The 17,111-nt window shown below is 47.0% G+C and overlaps 1 protein-coding gene and 2 pseudogenes across 1 annotated transcript in view; 1 reads left to right on the top strand and 2 right to left on the bottom strand.

Annotated features, from left to right (window-relative positions):
• CYFIP1 (cytoplasmic FMR1 interacting protein 1) overlaps window positions 1-17,111 on the bottom strand; it is a 414,017-nt gene that overhangs the window by 376,222 nt on the left and 20,684 nt on the right. The gene's annotated exons all lie outside the window — the stretch shown is intronic.
• LOC135051522 (5S ribosomal RNA) lies at window positions 8,467-8,585 on the bottom strand (annotated as a pseudogene).
• On the top strand, window positions 10,397-10,515 carry LOC135051920 (5S ribosomal RNA; annotated as a pseudogene).

Here is a 17,111-nt window from a genome sequence, read left to right as displayed (position 1 = left end):
TGGCAGCCGCCCAAGAAGAGCCCACCTTCCTAGTGGAATGGGCCTTGACCGGTTTAGGTAACGGCAATCCCGCCGTAGAATGCGCCTGCTGAATTGTGTTACAGATCCAGCGAGCAATAGTCTACTTTGAAGCAGGGGCACCAATCTTGTTGGTTGCATACATGACAAACAGTGCTTCTGTTTTTCTGACTGTAGCCGATCTGGCCACATAAATTTTCAAAGCCCTGACCACATCAAGGGTCTCGGGATCCTCCAAGTCACGCGTAGCCACAGGCACCACAATAGTTCATATGAAAGGATGAAACCACTTTTGGCAGGAATTGAGGACGGGTCCGCAATTCCGCTCTATCCATATGGAAAACCAGATAGGGGCTTTTATGTGATAAAGCCGCTAATTCCGACACTCGCCTAGCCGAAGCCAAGGCTAATAACATGACCACCTTTCAAGTGAGATTTTTCAACTCCACCGTTTTAAGTGGTTCAAACCAGTGTGACTTAATGAAACGTAACACCACGTTAAGGTCCCAAGGCGTCACCGGAGGTACAAAAGGAGGCTGCATATGCAGTACTCCCTTCACAAAAGTTTGTACTTCAGGGAGAGAGGCCAATTCCTTTTGAAAGAAAATGGATAAGGCCGAAATCTGAACCGTAATAGATCCTAATTTTAGGCCGAAATTCACTCCAGTTTGCAGGAAGTGAAGGAAACTGCCCAGATGGAATTCTTCCGTAGGAGCATTCCTGGCCTTACACCTAGAAACATATTTTCGCCATATACGGTGATAATGTTTAGATGTCATGTCCTTCCTAGCCTTTATTAGCGTAGGTATGACCTCATCCGGAATACCCTTATCCGCTAGCATCCGACGTTCAACCGACATGCCGTCCAACGCAGCCGCGGTAAGTCTTGGAATAGACATGGCCCCTGTTGCAACCGGTCCTGTCTTAGAGGAAGAGGCCACGGATCTTCTGTGAGCATTTCCTGCAGATCCGGATACCAGGTCCTTCGTGGCCAATCTGGAACAATGAGGATTGTTCTCATTCCTCTCCCTCCTACCATTCTCAACACCTTGGGTATGAGAGGAAGAGGGGGAAATACCTAGACCGACTGGAACACCCACGGTGTCACTAGGGCATCTACAGCTACTGCCTGAGGGTCTCTTGACCTGGTGCAATACCTCTGTAGCTTCTTGTTGAGGCGGGACGCCATCATGTCTATCTGTGGCAGTTCCCACTGACTTGCAATCTGTGCGAAGGCTTCCTAAAGAAGTCCTCTCTGGGATGCAGGTCGTGTTTGCTGAGGAAGTCTGCTTCTCAGTTGTCCACTCCCGGAATGAACTGCTGAAAATGCACTTACATGATTTTCCGCCCAGCGGAGAATCCTGGTGGCTTCTGCCATTTCCACTCTGCTCTTTGTGCCGCCTTAGCGGTTTACATGAGCCACTGCCGGAATGTTGTCTGACTGGATCAGAACCGGTAGGTCGCGAAGCAATGCTTCCGCTTGCCGAAGGGCGTTGTATATGGCCCTCAGCTCCAGGATGTTGATTTGAATACAAGTTTTTTTACTTGACCCAAAGACCTTGGAAGTTTCTTCCCTGTGTGACTGCTCCCCCACCTCGGAGGCTCGCGTCCGTGGCTACCAGAATCCAGTCCTGGATGGCGAACCTGCGACCCTGCAGAAGGTGAGTACTCTGCAGCCACCATAGGAGAGACACCCTGGCCCTAGGGGACAGGGTGATTAACTGATGCATCTGTAGATGTGATCCGGACCACTTGTTCCGTAGATCCCATTGGAAAGTCCTCGCATGGAACCTGCCGCAGGGAATGGCCCCGTAAGATGCCACCATCTTTCCCAGGACCCGAGTGCAGTGATGCACTGACACTGAGTCATTAGTTCCTGGGCCTTCTCTATCGGAAGATAAACCCATTTCTGGTCCGTATTCAGAATCATACCCAAGAAGGGCAGACGAGTCATAGGAACCAACTGTGACTTCGGGATATTGAGAATCCAGCCGAGTTGCTGTGACACCTTCAGCGAAAGTGACACGCTGTTCAACAACTGCTCTTTTGATCTCGCCCTTATTAGGAGATCATCCAAGTATGGGATAATTGTGACTCCTTGCTTGCGTAGGAGCACCATCATTTCCGCCAATTACCCTGAAATTGGTAATGACAATACTGTACCGTAATTCTCAGGTACGCCTGATGGGGTGGATAAATGGGAACATGAAGGTATGCAGCCTTTATGTCTAGATACACCATAAAATCCCCCCCCTTCCAGGCTGGCGATGATCGCTCTGAGTGATTCCACCTTGAATTTGAACCTTTTCAAGTATAGGTTCAGAGATTTTAATTTTAAAATAGGTGTGACCGAACCGTCCGGTTTCGGGACTACAGCCAAGGTTGAGTAATATCCCCTTCCTTGTTGAAGGAGGGGAACCTTGAGCACCACCTGTTGGAGATACAATGTGTGAATTGTATTTAATATTATCTCCCTTTCTGGGGGAGAAGCCGGTAGGGCCGATAAGGAAAACCGGCGAGGAGGCACCTCTTCGAATTCCAGCTTGTTGTAACCCTGAGAAACAATTTCTATTGCCCAGGGATCCACCTGTGAGTGAATTCAGATGTGGCTGAAGAGTCAAAGACGTGCTCCCACTGGGGCGGACTTCCTTAGCGGAGCCCCAGCATAATGCGGTGGATTTAGTAGAGGCCGGGGAGGACTTCTGTTCCTGGGAACTAGCTGTGCCCTGCGCCCTTACCTCTGGTAAGAAAGGACGCTCCTCGTACTTTCTTGTTTTTCTGCGACCGAAAGGACTGCATTTGGTAATGTCATGCTTTCTTAGGCTGTGAGGGAATATAAGGCAAAAGATCAGATTTACCAGCTATAGCTGTGGAGACCAGGTCCGAGAGCCCTTCTCCACACAATTCCTCACCCTTGTAAGGTAAAACCTCCATATGCCTGTTTTAGTCGGCATCACCTGTCCATTGCATGTTCCACAGGACACGTCTAGCAGAAATCGACATAGCGTTGACTCTAGAACCCAGTAGCCAATGTCTCTTTGAGCATGTCTTATATATAAGACAGCATCTTTTGGGGGCGTGGCCTAGAGGCTGAACTGAAAGGCAGCATATTCTGAGAGCTCGTTAGACAAAAGGAGAAAAGAAGACTCTTTTGTGGGCGCACTCTTGTGTAATTATGAAAGTATCAAAGAAATAGATTAAAATTCAATATTTATTGATAATGAACATAAAACACATAGTAGTTGAATGTGCAGGTAGAGAAAAAAAGGTAAATGAATAAACACTGGAACCGGTAATGCTGATGTTAATGTCAGATAATGATTCCAAGCTGCCTGGGTAGCATAAATCTTTCAAATGTATGGTAAATCCGAAAATAGGTCTCAAACGACTGCCTGGGCTGTACAATCTTAAAATAGAGCTAGACACTTAGCGCCTCAATAATAGCCTTGAATCATTTTTATAAACTTAAGGCGCATGTAGTAGCAATACAGGAGACACATTTCCAGAGCCAAAACCCCCCCTCCTTTACTAACTCACGATACCCCCATTGCTATACAGCAAATGGCCCCGCCAAGAAAGCTGGCGTGGCCCTCCTTATAGCACAACACTGCTCGTTTGTAATGACCGATAAATACGAGGATCCAGAGGGGAGATATCTGATTTTGGTGGGTAAATTGGATAATGTAGAGACCACTTTGGTCTCCTGCTATGCACCCAACGCTAAACAGATCCCATTCCTTAGGACCTTCTGTAGAACTCTCAAGGAACACACTAGGGGAGCCCTTTTGATTTTAGGGGACTTTAATATGGTGCTGGACCCCGTTGTTGACCGATCCCGTCCGACCCGGACCCTTCGTAGCAGCCCACCTCAGGACCCCTCGGGCAAATTTGGCCAATTGCTGGCCGAATATGAGCTGTATGATGCCTGGAGGGCAGAACACCCGGGAGAACGAGATTACACTTTTTATTCCCACGTTCATAGTTCGTATTCTCGAATAGACTTAGCGTTAGCAGATAGATGGACATTAGCGACTATTAGCAAGATAGACATATTACCTATGTCTTGGTCTGACCACTCACCGCTTATTGTAGTTTGGGATATTAGTAAGAGGGTGGTTCCCCACAGCCCCTGGAGAATGGGCCAACGTCTGCTGGACCACCCTGAGGCACACCAGACCATCCAACAATCTCTGGATTTATATTTGACAACAAACTGCCCCGGGGATACATCTGTTTTTACCCATTGGTGTTCTCTGAAGGCCGTGATTAGAGGCTCTGCAATTAAAATCGCAGCTAGACTTAAGCGCGACTATAGGAAAAGACACGAATCGGCAGAAAGAGAAGCTGCAAGATTGGAAGCTGCACACAAAATATGTCCAGACAACAAATCCCTTTTTAAGCAACTCCTAAGTGCCCGAGACAAAGTGAACGCCTTTGCTTTAACCGAAGTCCATCGCAACCTGCAGCGGCTAAATCAAACCTATTATAGGCTTGGTAACAGAGCGGGAAGGCTTTTGGCGCGTAAATTGAGAGGCCGGAGAGCTAGGGATCGCATTCATGCTATTCATACTTCTTCGGGAGTTAAAGTAACTGACCCAGTTGAGATAGCGAATGCATTTGCTGAATACTATTCGCAACTATATAACCTCAAAGAAGACCCTGGCACCCTTCAGCCCACTTTGGCAGACATTAATGGTTTTTTGGACGGGTTAGCACTCCCCACTATAGACGCCCAGACCAGTGAATCCCTCAGGAGGTCCTCCTCAGCCAGGGTATCAAGGTATCAAACTTATAGAACTTTGCAAAGCAGTTTGAACCCGACCAAGTAGTAGCTCGGCACAGCTGTAGCGCTGAGACCCCTCTGGCAGCCGCCCAAGAAGAGCCCACCTTCCTAGTGGAATGGGCCTTGACCGGTTTAGGTAACGGCAATCCCGCCGTAGAATGCGCCTGCTGAATTGTGTTACAGATCCAGCGAGCAATAGTCTACTTTGAAGCAGGGGCACCAATCTTGTTGGTTGCATACATGACAAACAGTGCTTCTGTTTTTCTGACTGTAGCCGATCTGGCCACATAAATTTTCAAAGCCCTGACCACATCAAGGGTCTCGGGATCCTCCAAGTCACGCGTAGCCACAGGCACCACAATAGTTCATATGAAAGGATGAAACCACTTTTGGCAGGAATTGAGGACGGGTCCGCAATTCCGCTCTATCCATATGGAAAACCAGATAGGGGCTTTTATGTGATAAAGCCGCTAATTCCGACACTCGCCTAGCCGAAGCCAAGGCTAATAACATGACCACCTTTCAAGTGAGATTTTTCAACTCCACCGTTTTAAGTGGTTCAAACCAGTGTGACTTAATGAAACGTAACACCACGTTAAGGTCCCAAGGCGTCACCGGAGGTACAAAAGGAGGCTGCATATGCAGTACTCCCTTCACAAAAGTTTGTACTTCAGGGAGAGAGGCCAATTCCTTTTGAAAGAAAATGGATAAGGCCGAAATCTGAACCGTAATAGATCCTAATTTTAGGCCGAAATTCACTCCAGTTTGCAGGAAGTGAAGGAAACTGCCCAGATGGAATTCTTCCGTAGGAGCATTCCTGGCCTTACACCTAGAAACATATTTTCGCCATATACGGTGATAATGTTTAGATGTCATGTCCTTCCTAGCCTTTATTAGCATAGGTATGACCTCATCCGGAATACCCTTATCCGCTAGCATCCGACGTTCAACCGACATGCCGTCCAACGCAGCCGCGGTAAGTCTTGGAATAGACATGGCCCCTGTTGCAACCGGTCCTGTCTTAGAGGAAGAGGCCACGGATCTTCTGTGAGCATTTCCTGCAGATCCGGATACCAGGTCCTTCGTGGCCAATCTGGAACAATGAGGATTGTTCTCATTCCTCTCCCTCCTACCATTCTCAACACCTTGGGTATGAGAGGAAGAGGGGGAAATACCTAGACCGACTGGAACACCCACGGTGTCACTAGGGCATCTACAGCTACTGCCTGAGGGTCTCTTGACCTGGTGCAATACCTCTGTAGCTTCTTGTTGAGGCGGGACGCCATCATGTCTATCTGTGGCAGTTCCCACTGACTTGCAATCTGTGCGAAGGCTTCCTAAAGAAGTCCTCTCTGGGATGCAGGTCGTGTTTGCTGAGGAAGTCTGCTTCTCAGTTGTCCACTCCCGGAATGAACTGCTGAAAATGCACTTACATGATTTTCCGCCCAGCGGAGAATCCTGGTGGCTTCTGCCATTTCCACTCTGCTCTTTGTGCCGCCTTAGCGGTTTACATGAGCCACTGCCGGAATGTTGTCTGACTGGATCAGAACCGGTAGGTCGCGAAGCAATGCTTCCGCTTGCCGAAGGGCGTTGTATATGGCCCTCAGCTCCAGGATGTTGATTTGAATACAAGTTTTTTTACTTGACCCAAAGACCTTGGAAGTTTCTTCCCTGTGTGACTGCTCCCCCACCTCGGAGGCTCGCGTCCGTGGCTACCAGAATCCAGTCCTGGATGGCGAACCTGCGACCCTGCAGAAGGTGAGTACTCTGCAGCCACCATAGGAGAGACACCCTGGCCCTAGGGGACAGGGTGATTAACTGATGCATCTGTAGATGTGATCCGGACCACTTGTTCCGTAGATCCCATTGGAAAGTCCTCGCATGGAACCTGCCGCAGGGAATGGCCCCGTAAGATGCCACCATCTTTCCCAGGACCCGAGTGCAGTGATGCACTGACACTGAGTCATTAGTTCCTGGGCCTTCTCTATCGGAAGATAAACCCATTTCTGGTCCGTATTCAGAATCATACCCAAGAAGGGCAGACGAGTCATAGGAACCAACTGTGACTTCGGGATATTGAGAATCCAGCCGAGTTGCTGTGACACCTTCAGCGAAAGTGACACGCTGTTCAACAACTGCTCTTTTGATCTCGCCCTTATTAGGAGATCATCCAAGTATGGGATAATTGTGACTCCTTGCTTGCGTAGGAGCACCATCATTTCCGCCAATTACCCTGAAATTGGTAATGACAATACTGTACCGTAATTCTCAGGTACGCCTGATGGGGTGGATAAATGGGAACATGAAGGTATGCAGCCTTTATGTCTAGATACACCATAAAATCCCCCCCCTTCCAGGCTGGCGATGATCGCTCTGAGTGATTCCACCTTGAATTTGAACCTTTTCAAGTATAGGTTCAGAGATTTTAATTTTAAAATAGGTGTGACCGAACCGTCCGGTTTCGGGACTACAGCCAAGGTTGAGTAATATCCCCTTCCTTGTTGAAGGAGGGGAACCTTGAGCACCACCTGTTGGAGATACAATGTGTGAATTGTATTTAATATTATCTCCCTTTCTGGGGGAGAAGCCGGTAGGGCCGATAAGGAAAACCGGCGAGGAGGCACCTCTTCGAATTCCAGCTTGTTGTAACCCTGAGAAACAATTTCTATTGCCCAGGGATCCACCTGTGAGTGAATTCAGATGTGGCTGAAGAGTCAAAGACGTGCTCCCACTGGGGCGGACTTCCTTAGCGGAGCCCCAGCATAATGCGGTGGATTTAGTAGAGGCCGGGGAGGACTTCTGTTCCTGGGAACTAGCTGTGCCCTGCGCCCTTACCTCTGGTAAGAAAGGACGCTCCTCGTACTTTCTTGTTTTTCTGCGACCGAAAGGACTGCATTTGGTAATGTCATGCTTTCTTAGGCTGTGAGGGAATATAAGGCAAAAGATCAGATTTACCAGCTATAGCTGTGGAGACCAGGTCCGAGAGCCCTTCTCCACACAATTCCTCACCCTTGTAAGGTAAAACCTCCATATGCCTGTTTTAGTCGGCATCACCTGTCCATTGCATGTTCCACAGGACACGTCTAGCAGAAATCGACATAGCGTTGACTCTAGAACCCAGTAGCCAATGTCTCTTTGAGCATGTCTTATATATAAGACAGCATCTTTTGGGGGCGTGGCCTAGAGGCTGAACTGAAAGGCAGCATATTCTGAGAGCTCGTTAGACAAAAGGAGAAAAGAAGACTCTTTTGTGGGCGCACTCTTGTGTAATTATGAAAGTATCAAAGAAATAGATTAAAATTCAATATTTATTGATAATGAACATAAAACACATAGTAGTTGAATGTGCAGGTAGAGAAAAAAAGGTAAATGAATAAACACTGGAACCGGTAATGCTGATGTTAATGTCAGATAATGATTCCAAGCTGCCTGGGTAGCATAAATCTTTCAAATGTATGGTAAATCCGAAAATAGGTCTCAAACGACTGCCTGGGCTGTACAATCTTAAAATAGAGCTAGACACTTAGCGCCTCAATAATTTTGATTAATAATCAGATCGGCTGTATTGCTTGTAACTGGCGTCAGAATAGAGATTAGAAAACTGATTGAATAAAGAAAAGATGAATCTGCTGTCGGTGTTAGACACTGAGCCTGGCCACCCAAATATTCTACTAAACCCAGTATTCCTCAAGAGTCTCCCACTCGAGTACTAACTTGGCCCAACACTGCTTAGCTTCCAAGATCGGAAGGATTCGGGCGTTACCAGTGTGGTATGATAGTAGAGAATTATTAAAGGTGCTACTGGAATCACCGATGAGAGTTCATGAAGTGAAGAAGAAGGTAACGGGGAGGGGGTATAGTGAGAAGGGGGATCTGCTGCCAATGTTAGACAGGGGTGAGCCCCTGAATCAATGGTGAGAGTCCCGAAATTGTAGCGATAGTCAGAAAAAGAAATTCTCAATGAGACAGTCGTTCTCAGTGATTATGGTTGCTCAATGTATAATGGTATCGGGTGTAAATACCGGATAGTGAGTATAATCGCCTGTAAACCACTGAGTGATAGCCACGTTGAAAAAAGGGGGGGGGGGAGCAAAGGAGAAGGCTCTGCAAATGGTATCACAATGTTGATACTAATAGTAGATAATATCTCCAAAGGAGTCAAATTAGTTGATATAAATACACCGCTATTTGCGAAATGGATATCCACAAAAGATAGATCACTGAAGTATAGTTAAATATGAAAAAAACACCAAACATCAATTAATGCTGGTCTCAAATACTATTTGGACCTGGATTGAATATATAGCCGAGTCTGAATTAATGGCTATGAGAATGAATCAATGATGGATAATTAAATTGAATTAAATAAATTAATGAATCCACAGTCAAAAAAATCTAAGTAAATACAGCTACTGAAAAGGGATATTTCTTTAAGAGCTGTAATGGTTTTGATACTAAGAAAAAGATAGATCATTCAGAAAATTGATAGAGCCACAGTTAATAATAAATAGATCTAGATAAATACAGGCTACTAAAAACGGTATAAATTGCATGCAAGAAATAAGAGACTATAGTAGCACGGGAAAACCTTAAAAAATAAATAGGTTTAAATACAGGCTACTAGAAAATTAATATGTATTGCATAGAAAAAAAGACAGTATAATCACACGGGTAAACCTGGAAACAGATATTACCCGTGTCGATGTCTTTATGGGAAAGACATCGACACGGGTAATATCTGTTTCCAGGTTTACCCGTGTGATTATACTGTCTTTTTTTCTATGCAATACATATTAATGTTCTACTATAGTCTCTTATTTCTTGCATGCAATTTATACCGTTTTTAGTAGCCTGTATTTATCTAGATCTATTTATTATTAACTGTGGCTCTATCAATTTTCTGAATGATCTATCTTTGTCTTAGTATCAAAACCATTACAGCTCTTAAAGAAATATCCCTTTTCAGTAGCTGTATTTACTTAGATTTTTTTGACTGTGGATTCATTAATTTATTTAATTCAATTTAATTATCCATCATTGATTCATTCTCATAGCCATTAATTCAGACTCGGCTATATATTCAATCCAGGTCCAAATAGTATTTGAGACCAGCATTAATTGATGTTTGGTGTTTTTTTCATATTTAACTATACTTCAGTGATCTATCTTTTGTGGATATCCATTTCGCAAATAGCGGTGTATTTATATCAACTAATTTGACTCCTTTGGAGATATTATCTACTATTAGTATCAACATTGTGATACCATTTGCAGAGCCTTCTCCTTTGCTTTCCCCCCCCCCTTTTTTCAACGTGGCTATCACTCAGTGGTTTACAGGCGATTATACTCACTATCCGGTATTTACACCCGATACCATTATACATTGAGCAACCATAATCACTGAGAACGACTGTCTCATTGAGAATTTCTTTTTCTGACTATCGCTACAATTTCGGGACTCTCACCATTGATTCAGGGGCTCACCCCTGTCTAACATTGGCAGCAGATCCCCCTTCTCACTATACCCCCTCCCCGTTACCTTCTTCTTCACTTCATGAACTCTCATCGGTGATTCCAGTAGCACCTTTAATAATTCTCTACTATCATACCACACTGGTAACGCCCGAATCCTTCCGATCTTGGAAGCTAAGCAGTGTTGGGCCAAGTTAGTATTCGAGTGGGAGACTCTTGAGGAATACTGGGTTTAGTAGAATATTTGGGTGGCCAGGCTCAGTGTCTAACACCGACAGCAGATTCATCTTTTCTTTATTCAATCAGTTTTCTAATCTCTATTCTGACGCCAGTTACAAGCAATACAGACGATCTGATTATTAATCAAAATTATTGAGGCGCTAAGTGTCTAGCTCTATTTTAAGATTGTACAGCCCAGGCAGTCGTTTGAGACCTATTTTCGGATTTACCATACATTTGAAAGATTTATGCTACCCAGGCAGCTTGGAATCATTATCTGACATTAACATCAGCATTACCTGTTCCAGTGTTTATTCATTTACCTTTTTTTCTCTACCTGCACATTCAACTACTATGTGTTTTATGTTCATTATCAATAAATATTGAATTTTAATCTATTTCTTTGATACTTTCATAATTACACAAGAGTGCGCCCACAAAAGAGTCTTCTTTTCTCCTTTTGTCTAACATGTTTCATTACTGACTCAGGGTGCACCGCCAAACGTAGATTGATTAGAAAAAATATTTTTTTCTTTCTCTCATCAGTATATCTTGGTATATAAATTATCTGCTGTTTAATCTATTTATTAACTGTGCGGTATAACCCCTATACATGACTGTATTCTGAGAGCTCCTCAGAGATCAAGGAGTTTTGCCCTTAAAACCCACTCCCTGCCTGGGAAGACCCCTCCAAACTTGTTCCCCCTGACAGAGGGAACACTCAGCGGTGGTGGGGTGGTGCCGCGGAATCGGGGAGCCGGTTTACCGGCTCCTGCGGGTTGCGGCCTACCCACCATTCAGAAGCCGGGGCCTAAATTTTGGATCCTCCAGCGACGGGCCGTACGGAGCCTCAGCACCATCCCTAAAGAGCTCTCAAGTGCCCTGACGTGGACCCCCGGGGAGCTGACACACGCTTCCCCATACTGGCGGGACGGAGGAGGTTGCGGAGGAATGGGGAACTGGCCGGAGCGCAGACGCCGGGAATACGATGCTCCGGAGGCGGCGGCCATTTTAGGTCTCGGACCCTGAGACGAAGTTGCGGACTCGGGACCCGGCGGCCTCCACTACACTTAAAGGTGAGCTGCTCCACCAACATACTCTCTCCCCCACTGCTGCCCGTACCTGACGCGGCCGTCTCAGAGGACGGAGAACGGGAGGCGAGGAGGCGGAGGTTCAGAGGGGACACCCGGAGGCCAGCAGAGGTGAGCGGTTTATAGCGTCCACACCACTGCAGTGGCTGCTCGTCTCCCCCCCCCCCCCCCCCCCGAGTGCCGGGCGCCATTATTACCCACCAGCGGAGCACTGCCGCGAAGGAAAGCGGGCCCGGCCGGGGCTCCCCCTCCCTCCCCCCCCTGCCTGCCAGACAAACAGTGTGCGGCCTGATTAAAAGAGGTCAGGGAGGTACTTGGAGGTACGGATCCCCAGCACGCAGGGGACGAGGACTCCCCCTCGCCCACTCACCCTGCGCTCACTGCCATCCCAGTAGATTCCGGAGGAGCCTGTGTGCCCCGGTCCCTCAGCGGCTATACCCACGGCTGTGGGTGGCTTGTTGGACGAGAAGGGAAGGAGACACGGAGTCCCGCAACTCACTGGGGCCCCACATAAGACCCGGGAGCTAGGAAGAAGGAGCCTAAAAATACGGAGTACATCACTCCCGGCCCGCACTTGGTGACACCAAAGACCTCTCCTATACACGATATATTATTCCTCCGGGAGATCCCGAGCCCGACCCTCACCTTACACAATTTGCGGCCGGACCTTAAGAGTACCAGGGTTGCCTGAGGTGCGGGACAGAAGTTCCTCCCAACACTATATAGGCACATCGAAGATGAGGGCTAGTCTCACAGCCCTACCAGCCCTGTTCATGCCAATGTAAAACGAGCAATCTCTCCTACCCTTGCCAATATCTATGTGACATCTTGGTGATCCCAGGGATAACGAAGCCTTCCACTTTCCATATCATATGTGATCGGAACCGTCAAGCTGTCCCTTACTGGTCGTAGTATGCCTTCCAGACGTAGCAAGCCGTCTAAGCCCGCACAGCAGTTGTCTTTTTTCAAGGCATCCCCGAAGATGTCAGGCCCTAAATCCACTGGGCCCATTACAACAGATAAGTCCCCACAGACCCCTCTCCCCTCTCTGGAGGCATCTCCTCTCGCTTCCATACCTGCCACAAGCCTAGATAAAGTTGGAGATGGAGATGCTCTAACCGTGGGCACTATGAAACTGCTTTTGTCTCGCTTTAAGGAAGATGTGGCAGCGGAGTTCCGTACCACATTAACGGCGTGTCAACAATCCATAGATGACCTAGGTGGACGCACCGACCATTTGGAAAATAAAATGGAAGAGGTAGTGGGGTCACACAACGGCTTGCTAGACTCCCACGATGCCTTGGATGCGGAGGTAAAGCTACTGCGGGACAAAGTCACAGAGTTGGAAGACAGATCGAGACGCAGCAATCTCAAATTGCGCGGAGTCCCTGAATCTGTGTCACATAGCAGTTTGCATGATTATGCGGTGGCCCGATTTAAAGCCTTATTACCCCAGTCCCCTTCGGCAGACTTCATTATCGACAGAATACACCGATTGCCAAAGGCTAGAGCGGCCCCAGGAGATGCGCCTAGAGACGTCCTAATGAAAATGCACTATTTTCACGTTAAAGAGGCTTTACTGAAGGCATCAAGACCGACGTCGGACAACTCCTCTGCCCTTCAAGGACTTCAGCTCTTCGGAGACTTATCTGCAGCTACTATCTACAAACGGCGTTCCTTTCACCCTATTACGACGGCTCTTAGGAAGGCAGATATCCCTTACCGCTGGGGTTTCCCCACCAAGCTACTGATCCATCGAGATGGCTCCACTGTTTCCATATCTACCGCAGATGAAGGGGCGAAGTTGCTCAAGTCCTGGAACATTGCGGAACCCTCAGCGGACTCTTCACCCCGTCGACTTCAGCAGGACTGGTCCGCGGTGAAGTGAGATGTCCTGCCCGGGATCGGATGCCTTCCACGATTGCTATCACATTAACGTATTGTTTCCGGTGACTTTACAGTTTTGGTCTTCGGAGTTTGATATATAGGATGAGTCGCGGGAGAGACTCTAGCGATTCTTCTGCTTAAGAGCCAGTTTATATGCTCTGTGTCCAGGTTGGACAGTTTTTGTTATGCAATATTTGCCCTTCATGTTATAGTTACATGCATAGGCCACTATATGCCTTGATATTACCAAGATGTTTATGTTTGTGTTTTAATCAGAGTACAATATAAAGTATGGCAAAGGGTAGGTGGTATGCCACTAACCCCCCCCTTTAACCTACACAGCCGCCTTATTATGGCGACTGGTTATGATCTCAAGAGAGATCAATTTAGTTTTGTTTTTTTAGGTTTTTTTCTGTCTGCCTCCCTGCTCCCTCAATTGTTCCCCCCCCCTTATCAGGTATATCAGTTTAAGCACGGAAATTGGTCAACGGAATTACTAGCTCTTGCTGTAAAAGACCATGGTTAACATAGTATCTATCAATGCCAAAGGGCTCAATTCTCCTCACAAACGAAGAATAGCCTTGAATCATTTTTATAAACTTAAGGCGCATGTAGTAGCAATACAGGAGACACATTTCCAGAGCCAAAACCCCCCCTCCTTTACTAACTCACGATACCCCCATTGCTATACAGCAAATGGCCCCGCCAAGAAAGCTGGCGTGGCCCTCCTTATAGCACAACACTGCTCGTTTGTAATGACCGATAAATACGAGGATCCAGAGGGGAGATATCTGATTTTGGTGGGTAAATTGGATAATGTAGAGACCACTTTGGTCTCCTGCTATGCACCCAACGCTAAACAGATCCCATTCCTTAGGACCTTCTGTAGAACTCTCAAGGAACACACTAGGGGAGCCCTTTTGATTTTAGGGGACTTTAATATGGTGCTGGACCCCGTTGTTGACCGATCCCGTCCGACCCGGACCCTTCGTAGCAGCCCACCTCAGGACCCCTCGGGCAAATTTGGCCAATTGCTGGCCGAATATGAGCTGTATGATGCCTGGAGGGCAGAACACCCGGGAGAACGAGATTACACTTTTTATTCCCACGTTCATAGTTCGTATTCTCGAATAGACTTAGCGTTAGCAGATAGATGGACATTAGCGACTATTAGCAAGATAGACATATTACCTATGTCTTGGTCTGACCACTCACCGCTTATTGTAGTTTGGGATATTAGTAAGAGGGTGGTTCCCCACAGCCCCTGGAGAATGGGCCAACGTCTGCTGGACCACCCTGAGGCACACCAGACCATCCAACAATCTCTGGATTTATATTTGACAACAAACTGCCCCGGGGATACATCTGTTTTTACCCATTGGTGTTCTCTGAAGGCCGTGATTAGAGGCTCTGCAATTAAAATCGCAGCTAGACTTAAGCGCGACTATAGGAAAAGACACGAATCGGCAGAAAGAGAAGCTGCAAGATTGGAAGCTGCACACAAAATATGTCCAGACAACAAATCCCTTTTTAAGCAACTCCTAAGTGCCCGAGACAAAGTGAACGCCTTTGCTTTAACCGAAGTCCATCGCAACCTGCAGCGGCTAAATCAAACCTATTATAGGCTTGGTAACAGAGCGGGAAGGCTTTTGGCGCGTAAATTGAGAGGCCGGAGAGCTAGGGATCGCATTCATGCTATTCATACTTCTTCGGGAGTTAAAGTAACTGACCCAGTTGAGATAGCGAATGCATTTGCTGAATACTATTCGCAACTATATAACCTCAAAGAAGACCCTGGCACCCTTCAGCCCACTTTGGCAGACATTAATGGTTTTTTGGACGGGTTAGCACTCCCCACTATAGACGCCCAGACCAGTGAATCCCTCAGCGCCCCTTGGTCGCTTGATGAAGTCGAAGAAGCCATAAATTCCTGCCCAGTAAATAAAGCCCCTGGCCCGGATGGGTATCCCTCTAGCTTCTACAAAACATACAAATCAACCCTTGCCCCACTCTTAATGTCAGTTTACAATGAAGCCTCAGACCTCACATGCTTCCCGAAGGAAATGTTAGAGGCCCGAATAGTTACCATCCCCAAACCAGGAAAATCCCCTACAGTGGTTCAGAATTATCGCCCAATAGCATTGCTGAACACCGACCTTAAACTGTTTGCCAAGATGGTTGCAAATAGGATTGCCCCCCTCCTGCCAAGTCTGATTAACCCGGACCAGGTGGGTTTTGTTCTGGGCAGGCAAGCATCAGACAACACACGCAGGGTTATTAATTTGATTGACCGCAGCCAGGCCAGGAACGAGCCTCTCTTGCTTCTTTCCCTGGATGCGGAGAAGGCATTCGATAGGCTCCATTGGGACTACCTAAGGGTTGCCCTAGGACATTTTGGATTTAAGGGTAGGATACTCGATTCTATTCTGGCCCTTTACTCCTCGCCCTCGGCTTCGGTTTTCACCAATGGGTACACTTCTTCTATATTTAATATTACTAATGGGACCCGACAGGGGTGCCCATTATCACCCCTTATATTTGTACTAGCGGTGGAACCTCTCGCAGAACGAATTAGGGTGTCAGATTTGATTGTTGGCCCAGTGGTGAGAGGGATGCCGCACAAAATCTGTCTTTTTGCGGATGATATACTGGTGTGTCTTAGGGAGCCTGAGGCGTCCTTACCCCATTTACATTCCCTTTTAGACTCCTATGCAGCAGTATCTTACTACAAATTGAACGCTACTAAGACCGAGGCTCTCCCCTTGAATATCCCTGTGTCACAACTGAGGGCCTGAGCTGACGGGAGGCAGCCTCAGTTGTAGGGGCTGAGATGTACCGGAACCTGGGAGGTTGTATCAGACCCCTGGACATGTAAGTAACATGAATAATAACTGCCCGAAGGCGTGACCACGACAACTTGGATAAAAGTCAATGATGTTTATTATGACAACTCCGCAACACAGCAGCAGTAAAAGAAAACGTAAAAGTCAGCAAATAATAAATACAGTTCCTGGGTACTACAGGATGGCAGGAGCCACAGGGCACTGGTAGTGTGAGATAGTTCTTATGATCTTCTAGATGGAAAGTCCTTACCAGGCCCGACTGTAGCAATGGAGATAACCCAGGATTGTGCCAGCTGGTGTTCCAGGAAAAGCTGGGTTGCTGAAGGTAAAACAGCTGCTGTGGATACTGGCTGGAACCAGACTGTTGTTAGCACGGAGTGGATACTGGCTGGAACCAGTTAAATAATAGATGAACTTGGGAGCGATGAAATATGAACTGAAATGTAGAACTTGAGAGCGGAGAAATAATAATACCGGTGGAGAGTGGTAAAGTGTAGAAAGGACACCGGCCCTTTAAGGGAAGCTGTACTCTGCTGGAAGCTGAGCTGGAAGCAGGTAAAGTTGTAGCTGGAAACAGATGAATCCACAATGGATTGGAGAGTCAGGCTACACCGCAGGTGGAATGCTGGTGCGGGTCTCTATGGTGGAAGTCTTGAGACAGGAGCTGGAACCTGGAAGACAATCACAGGAGAGAGACAAACAGGAACTAGGTTTGACAACCAAAGCACTGACGCCTTCCTTGCTCAGGCACAGTGTATTTATACCTGCAGCAAGGAAGGGATTGGCTTGGCAATTATG

The sequence above is a fragment of the Pseudophryne corroboree genome, chromosome 2, assembly GCF_028390025.1.
Source record: "Pseudophryne corroboree isolate aPseCor3 chromosome 2, aPseCor3.hap2, whole genome shotgun sequence".
NCBI classification, from domain to species: domain Eukaryota; kingdom Metazoa; phylum Chordata; class Amphibia; order Anura; family Myobatrachidae; genus Pseudophryne; species Pseudophryne corroboree.
Note: the sequence above shows the minus strand (reverse complement) of the source record. Positions and strands in the feature narration are given on the sequence as shown.